Source organism: Euprymna scolopes, chromosome 1 (assembly GCF_053919585.1).
Source record: "Euprymna scolopes isolate OS-2025 chromosome 1, ASM5391958v1, whole genome shotgun sequence".
Taxonomy (NCBI): domain Eukaryota; kingdom Metazoa; phylum Mollusca; class Cephalopoda; order Sepiida; family Sepiolidae; genus Euprymna; species Euprymna scolopes.
The window spans coordinates 173,718,886-173,734,621 of NC_136482.1; the positions used below are offsets into that span (position 1 = coordinate 173,718,886).

The following is a 15,736-nucleotide window of genomic DNA, read 5'->3' on the forward strand; positions in this document are numbered from 1 at the left end:
CAGGAACTGCTAGAAAGGACTTGTCCTGCCTTGAAAGAGTTCAAAATAGACTTCGTAGCCTCGTAGGAGATGTCCTTTTCTCCTCCTTGCAACCTTTATCTCACAGAAGAGATGTTGCGAGTTTGTCTCTGTGTAACGGGAACGATGTCCCGGGTCTGCGTCGTCTAGTGGTGGACCCCTCCAGCGTGACCAGACTCGTACTGGTCCCTGGAAAACATACCTCCGCTGCTCAAGGCACGTTAAACGTGCATGACCCCAAGTCCGTGTGGCAACATTGTCCTCTTCGGTCGTCACTCTGGTTTTATGTCTGCGTCTTCGTCGTCTGGCGTCAGGGCATACCTGAAATAAACTGCATCTTCACTTATGCCGGCAATCGAAAAACAAAGAAAAAACTCTGAGGTCATTTTCGTTTAAACCAAATAAAATAATTATTTGCAATCATTCTACATTTGTTTAAAGTCATGTTTTCGTTATCCGCGCTTCGTGATGCAGGTTGTATACTTGAGATTTCAGGTTAATTCTCTAGCTAAGAACAAGATCTTTTTAAGTTAGTCCTTACTGAGATTTCTGCCCCTGCCTCTCACCCCAGGCGGGGCGAGAGCCGATGTGTACGCTTCGCTCGCTAGCCAAAGACTGCCAAAATCCTTCTATCTCTTTTTCGAGTAGGCGATCGTTGTTTATATCAAAAGCATCTTCCTTCCTTTTCTCCATTATCTTCTATTCCCCCCTCTTTCTTCTCTTGTGAATTTCTTTTTCTATCCCTCTATTTTCTTATTCTTTTCCTTTTCTCTATAGTTTTGTGAACATATCTGTCAAACTAGCTTGGTGGTCTCTGAGTTAAAACACCACGGGTCCCCGACTCCGAGCAGACATTTTGGAACCCAATTCTCGAGACTGTCCGAATCAATTACGTTAGTTAAAACTCATTCTCACCAGATCCAACTAGAAAAATAATCTTCTTTTTTCCGCCATTAAAACAGATATGGCTCCTGAAGATCTCATAAACGCTTGTCTTAATCTTTGACACAGTATCAGCACGCCCCCCCCCCCCGGCCATAAGCATTCTTATCTTCACCTAGCTGAACGGGACACCCGGCATCGTCCGGTGTCCCGTCGCATCTGATGTATCGTTATTTTCATGGAAAGTGTTCGACTGAGCTTCAATCTATGGTCCCCCCTCGCCAAACTTTCACAAGAAACACTCGTCTAGCTGTAAACACTATCAATAATTCCCCCCACTCTTCATCTGTGCCTAAACCTAATCGTAGATTCCATGAACAAAGCTTCTTTCTTAGAACTGCACGCCTGTGGAATTGTCTTCCGTTTTCCTGCTTTCCGGCTGACTACAATATGGTTGTGTTCAAGTCTAAAGTAAATAAGTTCTTGATGAGCCGTTCCATATAAGTTATCAAATTTACCAAATTTTCATTACTAATGATTACTATATTGTCCAATTTCTACTGTACACTCTTTAACCCTTATCCTTGAGTGACCTCTGGGCCTTGATAATGTGGTGATGCCTATGTAAAAAAAAAGAAAAAAAAGAAAAGAAAATTGTCGTCTGTACAATACAGTTGGGACTGAAATTAAGGAGACATAACTGAAAGTAAATTTCATGGTAAAAAAACAGAGAAACATTTTTTTTTAAAGAAGATTTAATAAAATACAAAAGAAAACATTATTTTACCATTTTTTAGTTTAAAGTTTTTCAACATAAAAAAAGTAAACTAATGACATAACATATTTTACTAAAAATAATTTTGCTGACTAAAATCGGATTCAACCATATACTAATAAAATAGATAATTAACTAAGTTTCAAGCACAGAGACAAAAGCAACTTTGGTCACGGCCAATATGGAAACCAAAACAACTCTCTCCAAGTTACAAGCTAGCATGAAAATGGCTGACTGGTACATTGGCAATCTTAAAAGTAGTTTGGACAATAGGTTAGCTTGGATTGAAGAACAACAGGCTTGAACCCTAACCTAGAATCCTACCAGTATTCGGGACATAGCAGACATGGAGCAAAGACTGGCTGATGCCAATGCAGAGATATCTGCCACTATCAGGAATATGGAGGAAAGGATATCTGAATTGACCAAAGCTCACAAACATTCACCAACCCCAGCACAAGAAGCCTTAGGGGAACTGAAGGAACTCAAAGACATAAAACAAAGGAAGCTGAACCTTAATTGTTTTTAACTTGACCTGAGGAGGGCACCTGAGCTATCCAAGAGATGCAAACTGATAGTGAAGATAAGCAAGGGTAGCCACCTACATAAGACCTGACCTAAAAACCAACAAATTGCATCCAAAAAACTAGCAGGCCCAGTATGTAAAAGTACAGAGGGAAGACCCCACTAAACATTGGGTCATCAAACAGAGCAGGATCATAGAGTAGGAATTCAATCCAGATCCCCCAGCAGTACAGCAAACTCAAAGAGCATAAAGACACCTTCAAGGCCACAAGCTTCTTGGAACAGGCTAAGTTCCCACACCATTAATTCTCCTCTCAGTAAATGCCTTTAAGTCACACCTGGCTGTAGAATGGAAAGACCACCAAGATCTATATCACTACCTATTTTCTTACTGGACCAGTGACCCTAACCTCATGTAGTGTATATATATATATATATATATATATATATATATATATATATATATATATAATTAAAATGACATTACTTTTGCGGCAACCTAATTAAATGACTTAAGAGATTCCAACGAGAAAAAAACGATGCATATTTAAATGATTGTTATGTTATTTTACACTTGTTTTATTATTTGATCTTTGCATTTTTCAAATTATTTCTAAAAATTATTTTAATAATTTAAAAAATGAAAATATCAAATAATAAAACAAGACTGATAGCTATTAGTCGCGTGCTCTCGTCTAATGAATGAATGCGTGAATGTAGGATTGACATGAAATTCTTAAAGATAAACTAAAATGACCGAAAAATGGGCTGAAATGACTTAAATAAAAAGTAAATGACTTAGAATGACTTTAATGAACTTAAGGATGAATTAAATGACCTTAAGAATGACTTGAATGCTTAAAGCATAACTGGAATCCTTCAAAAACAACTTGAATGATCTGGAAAATGACTTGAATGGCTTTGAGACTGACTAGTAGTAAAGTGGGTGATCATTTTACATTAAATTAATACAGAAAAGTGATCCCCCTTTATATCACAAAGTTACAAACATAAGTACAGCATGTAGTAAGAACAGATACTACACTTTGATCTTGGCCAAAAGGCCAAGAAAAGGATATTTATTTGCTCCCCCACCGAGCAAATTAGGCACAAGGACGATTTTTAATGTGAAGAGTGAAGGGGACATGAGGACCAACTCCCCGGGGAGTAGGGGAGCTGGATAGTGACAATTAGTATGAAGGGTTGCCCCTACATTGACCAAGGTCTTATGTGTGGGGTTGGTATATATTTGCTCCCCCACTGAGCAAATTAGGCACAAGGCCGATTTTTAATGTCAGGAGTGAGGGGGAAATGGGGACCAACTCCCAGGGAATAGGGGAGCTGGATAGTGACAATTAGTATGAAGGGTTGCCCCTACATTGACCAAGGTCTTATGTGTGGGGTTGGTATATATTTGCTCCCCCACCGAGCAAATTAGGCACAAGGCCGATTTTTAATGTCAGGAGTGAAGGGGAAATGGGGACCAACTCCCAGGGAATAGGGGAGCTGGATAGTGACAATTAGTATGAAGGGTTGCCCCTACATTGACCAAGGTCTTATATGTGGTGTTGGTATTTATTTGCTCCCCCACCGAGCAAATTAGGCACAAGGCCGATTTTTAATGTGAGGAGTGAAGGGGATTTGGGGACCAAATCCCCGGGGAGTAGGGGAGATGGATAGTGACAATTGGTATGAAGTGTTGCCCCTATATTGACCAAGGTCTTATATGTGGGGTTGGTATTTATTTGCTCCCCCACCGAATAAATTAGGCACAAGGCTGATTTTTAATGTGTGGAGTGAAGGGGAAATGGGGTCCACCTTCCCAGGAAGTAGGGGAGCTGGATAGTGACAATTAGTATGAAGGGTTGCCCCTACATTGAACAAGGTCTTATATGGTGGGTTGCCAGCACATATGGTCTTTGCTTGCAGTATCTGCTGGAACAGATACTACACTTTGAGATATTAAATCCTTTATTCATGTTAAAAGTACAGGGAAAACGTACTGGTAGTAATGGAAACACTATTTATCATTTAGATGATCCAACTATGGTTTTAGATAAAATAAAAAATACTCCAAAATATTGACAAACATTGAGTTGAATGTTAAAGTTGAAAATCTTGGTCCATTTGATTTCTTTTTTACCGTATCATGTGCGGGTATGAGATGGGAAGAGAACTTCACATCTCTCTTAGATGGACATGATGTCACATATACAAACTTATATGGTGAAGAATAAATATTTGTAGATGGTTTTCTTGCTGATTATCCATCTAAGCATACTATGGTCAAAAGTAACTTATTAAATGCAACACTTAATTTTCACCAAAGATTAAAGCTATTTATTAAGAATTAGTCCTCACGCGAAAGCGCAGGACACAAAATGTTTTAAATAATAATAATAATAGAATAACAAAGTCTTTCGCTAGCGAGGACTACTATTGAGCATAACCAATTATACACTCCTTTTTAAATTTTCATCTCTATTTTTTTCGTTATCTACTGAATATTTTTGATGAAACCTATATGAAATATGTTCCTTATTAAATTGTAAATATTTTCTATTCTGAAAGAAGTTTAAAAAAAATTAATCTAAAAAAATTATTTTAAAGTTTTTGTTAAAAAATTCAGATTTTCTTATTATTCAGACATGTATGACAAAGAGAGAGTTGCAAAAAAGAGTTGTGGAGTGAGGAGAATTACAAACTGAAACAGAGAGAATATTCAGATCTGTAATAATACAAAGAGGGGGTTGCAAAAATGAGTTGTGGTATGAGGAGAAATACAATCTGAAATAGAGAGTAGGAGGGTTTTTATAAATACATACAAAATCACATTCATCTTTTTTTAAATCCAAATTAATAAATTAAATAAAATATAATCTTAAAAAGATAGGATGCAAGTTAGAAAAGCATTTCTTCCAAGGCATGAAAATTGTTAAACAAAATGTTTTTACTATATGCTTTAAAAATAAAGGTACAAGATTCAATTTGAAATTTATTTATCTTCAAAGTGCACTTTTATACATTTTAGAAAGTAAGGTATTAAATTTGCATACCTTACTTTGTAAAATTTATAAAAATACACTTTGAAGATAAATAAATTTCAAATTGAATCTTGTACCTTTATTTTTAAAGCCTATAGTAAAAACATTTTGTTTAACAATTTTCATGCCTTGGATGAAATGCTTTTCTAACTTGTATAGTTATGTGCAAGATAGCAACATTACTTTCTAAGTATTATAACTATCGCATAGAATTTCAATTCAGAGGGGCTTCACATGCACATGCTGTATTGTGGATTGACAGGGAAAAAATGCCTCAATTGACAATATCGGATAAAGAAATTTTCATTGAAGCTAAAAATCTAATAAGAAACTGTCAAAAATTGTCAGCACATCATAAGCAAGCTATGGAGAAAGTTGCTGATCTTGCCATATCGGTATCTTTACGAAACCCAGCGGTTAGTGATTTAGTGAAGGCGGTACATACTGCAAAAGCTTGTCAAAAATATGGTTGTCAATGTCGTTTTGATTTCCCTGAACTACCAATACATAAAACCATAATCAGCACGCCATCTAATTATGTTTTTGATAATGAAAAGTATAAAACAGAGAAAATGATCAGATATACCAAGGTAATTAATGCTGTGAAAAAAGTATTGGAAGATGATAATAAAATGAAAAACATTTGTGCTTTTAAACAAACTGAATTGGATAAATGTATGAAAAATTCAAACATTAAATATACACTTAATCTATTATTAGAGCATGCTGATTATGAAAATGAAGATTTTTCTTATGTCCCAGATGACTTTCAGTATCTCTTTCATGGAAAAATTGCTGATAATGGTACAATCCAACTGCCTGATATAAGAACTATTTTAGATTCTCTTCCTAATTTTGATATGGAGGAATGTTCCCTGATTAAACAACGAATTGAACACATGTTAGAATTTGCTGGTTTTGATATATCAAAATATGATGATGTTAGCTCAAAATTAGAAGAATATGAAAATGCATTGTCTGTCAATAAATCTGGATATCATCCTTTTTACAAAAGGGACATCTCAGAAACAATGGTTAACACCTATAACCCTGAGTGGTTAGCTGCTTGGAATGGTAATATAGATATTCAATTGTGTTTCGATTTTTTTGCTGTTATAACTTACATAAGTGATTATTATTCTAAAGATGACAGTGGAACTATGCAACATTTGTTGGGTGCACTTAAAGATGCTGAAAATGTGGACTTAAGAACAAAGTTTAAAAAAAGATTCAATCCGTTTTTATTACTCATTGACAAATGCATGAAAGTGAAGCATACTTTAGAATTCTTATTCATTTGCATCTTAAGGGTTCTAATATTGAATGGGCATTTGCACCCACTGGATTTAATCCTAGTCGTATTTTACAAAAACTTGATGATGATACTACCAAATATTGTGAGGATTCACTTGAAGAGAAGGTTAATATCAAGAGAAAGCATATATGTATGAAAAATATTTAAGGAGAGATTGTAGTATTCAATCCGAGTTAAAAGATCTCTACTATGCTCAATTTGTAAAAAAATATTCACGTGCAAGAAAAATACCAGAACATCATGAATTTAAACAAAATATTATTAGAAAACAGTTTAATTTCAATGGAAAACTTATTGTTAAAGATGTAATTATAACAAAAAATATTGATCATGAAGAACAGGTTTTTAAATTAACAACTTACATTGTTAAAATCTACACAGGAGGATGAATCTGGTTTTACGAAATTAAGAACTGAAGCTGTTTTGAGACATCATAAATTCAAGAGGTCAAAAAACGTTCATGAATATCTTTTTTCTGAACTTCAACTGTATCATCCTCACACAAATAATATAGCTGATGGCTGCGAGTATTGTCTTTTAGATGAAAGAGATGACTTAGAAATTTGTCAAAATACTTTTAATCAAAGTCACTTCTCTGAAGTAAAGAAAAAACTCATGCCTTTTTTAGAAAATGTTGAAGAGGGAATGGCAGCTGCTTGTGAAATAAATCATGCTATAGGTGAACAATTAGATCCACAAAATGAACAAGAAAGACTTGAATATCAAGAAATTGGTCTTGTAGATAACCCAGAATATACAGCAAGAGATTAGAGATTTTGAAGGTGTATGTGATCAAAATGACACTCAGGCAACACCTGGCTTATTTAAAATCACAACATTAAGGCCCGAAAAAGAACTTTTCCACTAATTCACAGGATGGATGTTGATCAAAGAATGGTTGTTGATGTAGTATGTAAACACATTAAAAGAATACTGATCCCAAGAAAATCCTCTTTCAGATTTGCTGCACCTCGACTTATTATTCAAGGGAGAGCAGGTGCTGGCAAAAGTTCAGTCATCCATGTTATAGTGCAACTAATGGAAAGACTTTTGAGACGTTCTGGTGATAATTTAGATAATCCTTATATTTTGACATTGTCATTTACTGGAACAGCGACTGCAAATATTGATGGGATGATATTGCATAGTGCTTTTAATTTTCCATTTAGCAATGAATTTCTTTCACTCCCAGACAAATTAAGGGACCAAAAAAGAGATTTTTTTTTAAAATCTAAAGATGATTATTCTTGATGAATTTAGCATGGTAAAAGCAGATTTATTATATAAAATTGATCTCCATTTAAGAGAATTATTAGAAAAAAATCAGTGAACCTTTTGGTGGGTGTGCAGTATTAATGTTTGGTGACTTACTTCAATTGAAGCCTTTTATGGGCAAATACATTTTTGAATTGCCAAGTTCAAAAGATTACCATGCTTCGTTCTATATTGAATCTTAATGGCGAACATTTGGAGTTATTCAACTGCTCACCAATCATCGACAGGGGAAGATTTTGATTATGCAGAGGTTTTGAATAGAATTAGAACTGGTTCTCAAACAGATAAAGATTATGGATTGCTTGAAACAAGGGTAAAACCTCTTAATCATCCTGATATTCCCCCTGATGCACTTTTTGTTACTTGCAAAAATAAACATGTAATTGAAATTAATGAACATAAACTGGAAATATTAGAAATATTACATGAAATTGCAGCAATTGTCAAATGTCCCGCACAAAAAGAAATTAATGCAAAAACATCTAATGATGCTTCTATTTTTAACACTTAACACTTCAAAAATTACTGAAGCTTAAAATGCAAAAGTTATGTTAAGTTACAATGTGGATTTTATTGATTCATTAACTAATGTTATTGATTAATTAACTAATGTTATTGATTTATTAACTAATGTTATTGATTTATTAACTAATGTTATTGATTTATTAACTAATGTTATTGATTCAGTAACTAATGTTATTGATTTATTAACTAATGTTTTTGATTCATTAACTAATGTTATTGATTTATTAACTAATGTTATTGATTTATTAACTAATGTTATTGATTCATTAACTAATGTTATTGATTCATTAACTAATGTTATTGATTCATTAACTAATGTTATTGATTTATTAACTAATGTTATTGATTTATTAACTAATGTTATTGATTCATTAACTAATGTTATTGATTTATTAACTAATGTTATTGATTCATTAACTAATGTTATTGATTTATTAACTAATGTTATTGATTAATTAACTAATGTTATTGATTTATTAACTAATGTTATTGATTTATTAACTAATGTTATTGATTCATTAACTAATGTTATTGATTTATTAACTAATGTTATTGATTCATTAACTAATGTTATTGATTCATTAACTAATGTTATTGTTTTATTAACTACAGTTATGTTATTTATTAATTAACTAATGTTATTGATTTATTAACTAATGTTATTGATTTATTAACTAATGGTGCATTTGGAGAAATTGTTGGATTTCAGTATTCAAATAGTGGTGTTGTCAGATGTGTATTAGTTCATTTTAAAAATGAAAAAGTTGGAAAGAAAAAATGAAAAAATTTTGCTTTTCTACAAGGTCAGTTTACTGGTATTCCTGTGACTCCTATTGAAAAAATAGAATTTAATTTTAGTATGCCAAAGAAACAAATTAATAATCAAATACTAACTGCATTGCAATTTCCTCTAAAACTTAGTTTTGCTTGTACTGCTCATAAAATGCAGGGAGCCACAGTATGTAAACCTGATCCTTTAGTTCTGGATTTAAGACATGTAATGGAACCAGCACAGGCATATGTTATGCTCAGCCGAGTTCAAGCTATAAGCCAACTTTTTATCATGGAAGAAGTTAAAAAAAACAAAAATATACCCTTCACAGCCAGCAATTAAAGAACTATCAAGACTTAAAACAGTATCTTACAATAATACTGAGAAAACTATAAGAGAATTTACCATTTTAACTAGTCTTAATATTCGTTCTTTGCCAAAACACATTAATGATCTACGCAATGATTATAAGATTAAACACTGTAAAATGATTTGTGTACAATGAACATGGTGTTCAGGTAGTATTAACAATGATCACTTAAATATTGAAGGATTCAATCTTCATCTTACAAATAGAGGTAATGGGAAAGGTATTGCAAATTATTATAAAGAAGATTTCAAACTTAATGGCGAAGTAAACAATAACTTATTTCAAATGACAAAGTTTTCTAGAAATTATTGTCATATTATAAATATCTATCGATCTCAGGGTGTGGATAGTTTTTCTTTTTTAGAGAATTTATACAAATTAATAAGTGACTGTGACAACTGTTACATTGTTGGAGATTTTAACATTGATTTTCTCGGTAACATGCATCAGATAGTCAGTTCTATCATTTCTTATGATTTTAAGCAATTGCTACAATATTCTACTCATGAAAGTGGCAGTATTCTTGATTATGCATTCGTCAAATCAAACCGAAATCATGATTTTGATCTGCATTTGGCCATATTACTCCGATTATGCTGCTGTATGTATAGTCGAGACAATATAAATTTAGCCAACATATTTCCTTTGTTGGTGTAGAATAACCCCATAAAAGCTATTAAAAAAGTCCACAATAATGCTAATTTTTTTTTTCAATAAAGTGTTTCTCACAATAACCTCGTGTTTATTGTGTAAAGAATTAGATTCACTGAAATCATAGGCGGAATCAGCTTGAACATAACACTCAAAAATGTTACTCCATGCCCATTGCTTAAAAAACAAGCCGTGCATGCGTGGTCCCCCTCTGTATGAAATATTGTTTTAATAAAAATTGGTGCAGCATGGGAGTCCCAAAAAAGCGTGTTTTCTAGCTCTAAAAGTACCTGGGAGACAAAACCAGATTTTTACCCGAGTCACCCATACTGAATTTATATTAAGAACAATGGCCTCCACATTTTGGACAAGTTTCAGAAAAATCTAATGGATAGGTAAAAATTTATGGAGCAAAAAGTGTTATTATTTGCAATTTTGGTACATTTTTGACCCCTTATGAGCCCCTTGGAATGCTGAATACCAGTGACAATGGACAAACTTTGGGGGCACTTTTACATCGTAATACATGTATATTTGAATTCAGCACCATGGGAGAGCACTATATAGATATACATATCAAGTTTTTTTATTAAGAAATATGAAAAAAGGGCATTTTTAGCATTAAAAGTCCCCAGGGGACGCAAAGCAGAATTTTGCTAGGGTCGCCCATACTGAATTTATATTAAGAACAATGGCCTCCACATTTTGGACAAGTTTCAGAAAAGTCTAATGGATAGGTAAAAATTTATGGGACAAAAAGCGTCATTTTTTTCAATTTTGGTACTTTTTTTTAACCCTTATGAGCCACTTTGAATGCCGAATACCAGTGACAATGGACAAACAGTGCAGTTTCACACCTTAACACATGTATATATACATTCAGCAACATGGGAAACCACTATATAGACATATCAAGGTTTTGTTGAGAAATATCAAAAACACGCCAGAAGAAAGGGCGTTTTCAGCACTAAAAGTCCCCGGGGGATGCAAACCAGACTTTTGCCAGGGTCACCCATACTGACTTTATACTAAGAACAATTCCCTCCACATTTTGGGCAAGTTTCAGAAAAATCTAATGGATGGATCAAATGTTACAGGCCAAAAGTGTAATTTTTGGCCATTTTTGAGGCATTTTTGACCTCTTTTTAGCCTCTGTAGGTGAAATGGGAATTTCCGCACAAAAATTTTTTTTACTATGCACATCTATATTGTAATATAATTTGTGACAAAATTTCAGGAAAAACTAATGGACAGTTATCCATCAATCGTCTGGACTAATGGACAGACAAACCCACCAAAAACATAGGTCCCTCTCCGATAAATCGGGGGATTAAAATGTTACTCCATGCACCTTGCTTAAAAAACGAGCCGCGCATGCATGTTCCCCTTCTGTACGAAATATAGTTTTAAAAATTGGTGCTGCATTGGAGTCCCAAAAAGGTGTGTTTTCTAGCACTAAAAGTACCTGGGGGATGCTAACCATAATATTACCAGGGTCACCCATACTGAATTTATATTAAGAACAATGGCCTCCACATTTTGGACAAGTTTCAGAAAAAATAATGAATAGGTAAAAATTTATGGGGCAAAAAGTGTCATTTTTTGCAATTTTTGACCCCTGATGAGCCACTTTGGATACCGAATACCAATGACAATGGACAAACAGTGCAGTTTCACACCTTAACACATGTATTCATTCAGCAACATGGGAAACCACTATATAGACATATCAAGGTTTTGTTGAGAAATATGAGAAATGTGCCAGAAGAAAGGGCGTTTTCAGCACAAAAAATCCCCGGGGGACGCAAACCAGACTTTTGCCAGGGTCACCCATACTTAATTTATATTAAGAATAATGCCCTCCACATTTTGGGCAAGTTTCAGAAAAATCTAATGGATGGATCAAATGTTACTGAACAAAAAGTGTCATTTTTGGCCATTTTTGACCCCTTTTGAGCCCCTGCGGGCAAAACAGGATTTCTCAAAAAAAAAAAAAAAAAATGAATAAATAAAAATAATTTTTTTACTATGCACGTTTATATATTAAAATATAATTTGTGACAGAATTTCAGGAAAAACTAATGGACAGTTATCCGTCAATCATCTGGACTAACGGACAGGCAGACCCATTGAAAACAAAGGTCCCTCTCTGATAAATTGGGGGATAAAAATGTTACTCCATACCCTTTGCTTAAAAAAAAAATAATAAAATGTAAATGTGTTACAGACCTGACTTGCATGCGACTAAAAATGGCTTAGCATGGAAGGGTTTCCCCTTCCATTGCCAAGGAAAATTACAAATGTAAGTACAGCATCTGTTAAGAACATATACTACAGTTTGATCTTAGCCATGTGGCCAAGGAAAAGTTACAAACGTAAGTACAGCATCTATTAAGAACAGGTACTACACTTTAATCTTAGTTATGTGACCAAGGAAAAGTTACAAACATAAGTACAGCATGTAGTAATAACAGATACTACACTTTGAGATATTAAATCCTTTATTCATATTAAAAGTACAGTGAAAATCAACAATGAACAAAAAACTTAGCCACATGGCCAATTCAAAAGGGGGGGTTGTGAGGGTCGTTGGTGGTTATCCTTGTCACTCCAGAACCAAACAAAATCAAAAGTTTCTCCCAGCTAGTATCTGCTTTTACCATAATACCGCATTCACCCTTTCGTACTGGGGGACGTCCTATTTAACTCCCAATTTTTAAAACATTTTTTATTGACATGTAAAAAAAACAAAATGGTACAATAATTCATTTGTGTCGAGGGCGGGGGGAAGAAAAAACAAAAGGTGATTAGTAGGACGCTCTCAACCCCGTCTAGTTGATAGACTACCCGTTCCACTAGGTTTGTAAAAGGAACCTTGCTTCTGCGGGTCAGTCTCCAAGTGGGGATGCCCTCTAGATGGGGGTGAATGGAGAAAAGAAAATTTTGTGGGTAAGGGATGGGGATTAGTTTGTATTTATTTCTCTCCAAGGTGGGTGAAATTTAGAGGAAGGGGTGAAAACAAAAATTGCAAGTAGGAGGGGATGGGGGTCTTGGAGGCTTCCTAATCGGGGAGGGATGGAACACACCATCAGCTAGCTGAGAGGCTACTTGTTTAATTTTACTTTACGGAACTGCGCATTCCACGCCTAGGCAGGGAACACGTATTCAAATTTGGCTCTTCTTCGTACACACAGACTTGCTACATGTATCCATCTTCTGTCAAATGCAGCGCGATGCAGCCTTCTTCTATTACATCTGATCTTCACCTGTAGTTGGTGTTTAAAGAAAGCGATTAGATCCTGATCAGAAAAAGACACTCCCAGGTAACCTTGCAGACGCGACATCCAAATCACCATTCTTGCCACGGCCAGGATCGTAACGTAGACTATTTGTCTTTCCCGGTCCCACGGCGGCCTAACGTTGTCCACGACATTGGATACGGTAATTGGGCGAGGATGCTCAGGATCGATGTGAGCCGTCACCTCGCTAACATATGATGAGTACCGGCAGAGTTCGCGGCAATCGAAGAAAGCATGATCAGTCGTTTCTAAGGCTGTTCGTTGTCCCACAACGGGGACAATCAGGCGACTCCACCAAAAGGCCAAGAAAAGCTTAAAAAGCTAAGAACAGCATCTATTAACAACAGACCTTTGATCTTAACCAAAAAGGCCAAGCACAAAAGTGTTACTGACAGACCGAACGACAGACCGACCGACGGAGTGACTTATTGAGTAGCTTGCATGCGACTAAAAACATATCAATTGTTGATGACCCCACTTTATATATATATATATATATATATATATATATATATATATATATATATATATATATATATATGAAATAAAAAAATAAGTGTTTCCTTTTCAGATTAAATATGTTTTTAACTCATTTCAAAGTGTTTTCTAACATGTTTTATTACCTGTTTGCTAGTATATATATTCAGACGCATTTACAACCAGTGCTAGACTGCTAGAGTTGACTCTCTTCGAGAGAAGAGGATGTAAACCTTTATATATGGTCTTACCTTAGTGGGGTAATCAATGACCTATACTTAAGATGTAAATTATCAAATTTTAAAATTTCGTTTAAATTATTATTTTTTTGGTTTTGCTAAAAAAAAAAAAATTAAGTTAAAAAAAAGTTTATTTCCGTGAAATGTCTTGCTTTAAAATGAAATTGTGTGTGTGTGTGTGTGTGTGTGTGTATGTGTGTTAAGTAATAATTGAATAACGAACAAAATTTGGTTAAAAATCAAAATCCGTCCGCCTTTGTTTACATTCTTTGTTGTGCTTAGCTTCACGATGAATGCCCTGGAAAAGTCACTTCTGATTAATGTTTATCAGTTTTAAAATATTCCGTTGATCTGAAAAACAGCCAAGTTCGTTTGTATACTTTAAACTGATAGATATTAATCAGAAGTAACTTTTCCAGGGAATTCATTGTAGGAGCACAAATATCAGCTGATGAAGAATATAAACAAACACGTACGGAACTTGATTTTAACCTCAAATTTAGGTGTTTATTAACAGCAATCCTCATTAACACATAAATGAATATGATTTGAATTTTATTTTATTTTATTGTGTGGCAAAGTAATATTTTCACAAATTACTAAAAACAGTTTTATTTGTTTAGAAAAAAAAAACGAGACATCTTTTTTTTTTCTTCGTGTTGAACGATACAAACGTTATTTCTTAATATTTTAAATAGGTTATTCGTTTTTTTAATTTAAATTTTAAACATGCACTTGATTTAAGACTAGAGTAATTAATAGTATTTAAAGTTTTGTTAGGCGCGATGGAGAAGCGATTATTTTGATGCCAACCTGCATCTATAACGAAAGGTTCATGTACGTTTTCAGCGTCCTAAATTCTCTTTTAAAAAAATATCATCTTATTTGATTTGTAGTTTTAAAATTATGTAGCAATATTAATAAACATTTATATTAATAAATATTCATATTAATTTAATTTCATATTATTATTTTTTTTTTTACAGATGACTTAGTATTTTTTAAACTTTAACAAAAGAACAGATAAAAACAGGCACAACGAAGATCGGATGGCAATGACAACAGATCCAAATTTATAACTTATTTTTAAAAAAAAATGTACAAAAACATGTTTTCTTGAAAATAAAAATTAATATTAAATTAAATCTTGATGAATATCTTATGAATATCATATTTGTTAATCGTAATGCCGAAAACGCAGAAAACCAAGGAAAATATTATTTATCAGATATGTAGGGCATTATTCGTTCTTATAAATAAATATTGTTCTTTTTAATAATTTCTAATTATTAAAAAGTAAAGTCGTATTCATGGATCATTTTGTTAAAATTTTGTCATAAAAATAGTTGGACTTTTCTTACAAAATTTAAAAAAAATTATAAAAATGCTATCCTTTTTAATTTGTGGATATTTTGGTAAACACCTTTCATCAATGTCAGGATGGCCGAGCGGTCTAAGGCGCCAGACTCAAGGTTATAAATAAACCTTAACCAGAAACATTGAGAATTCTGGTCCACGAATGTGGGCGTGGGTTCGAATCCCACTTCTGACAAACATGTTTTGTCTTTA

General features: G+C 33.7%; 1 non-coding gene and 1 pseudogene across 1 annotated transcript; one reads left to right on the top strand and one right to left on the bottom strand.

Annotated features, from left to right (window-relative positions):
* Positions 1-3,141: 3,141 nt before the first annotated feature.
* Positions 3,142-3,277, bottom strand: LOC145284052 (U2 spliceosomal RNA; annotated as a pseudogene).
* A 12,324-nt stretch (positions 3,278-15,601) lies between these two features.
* On the top strand, positions 15,602-15,719 carry Trnal-caa (transfer RNA leucine (anticodon CAA)). The gene is made up of 2 exons: positions 15,602-15,639; positions 15,674-15,719. It is a non-coding gene; the product is annotated as a tRNA-Leu (tRNA).
* The last annotated feature ends 17 nt before the right edge of the window (positions 15,720-15,736 follow it).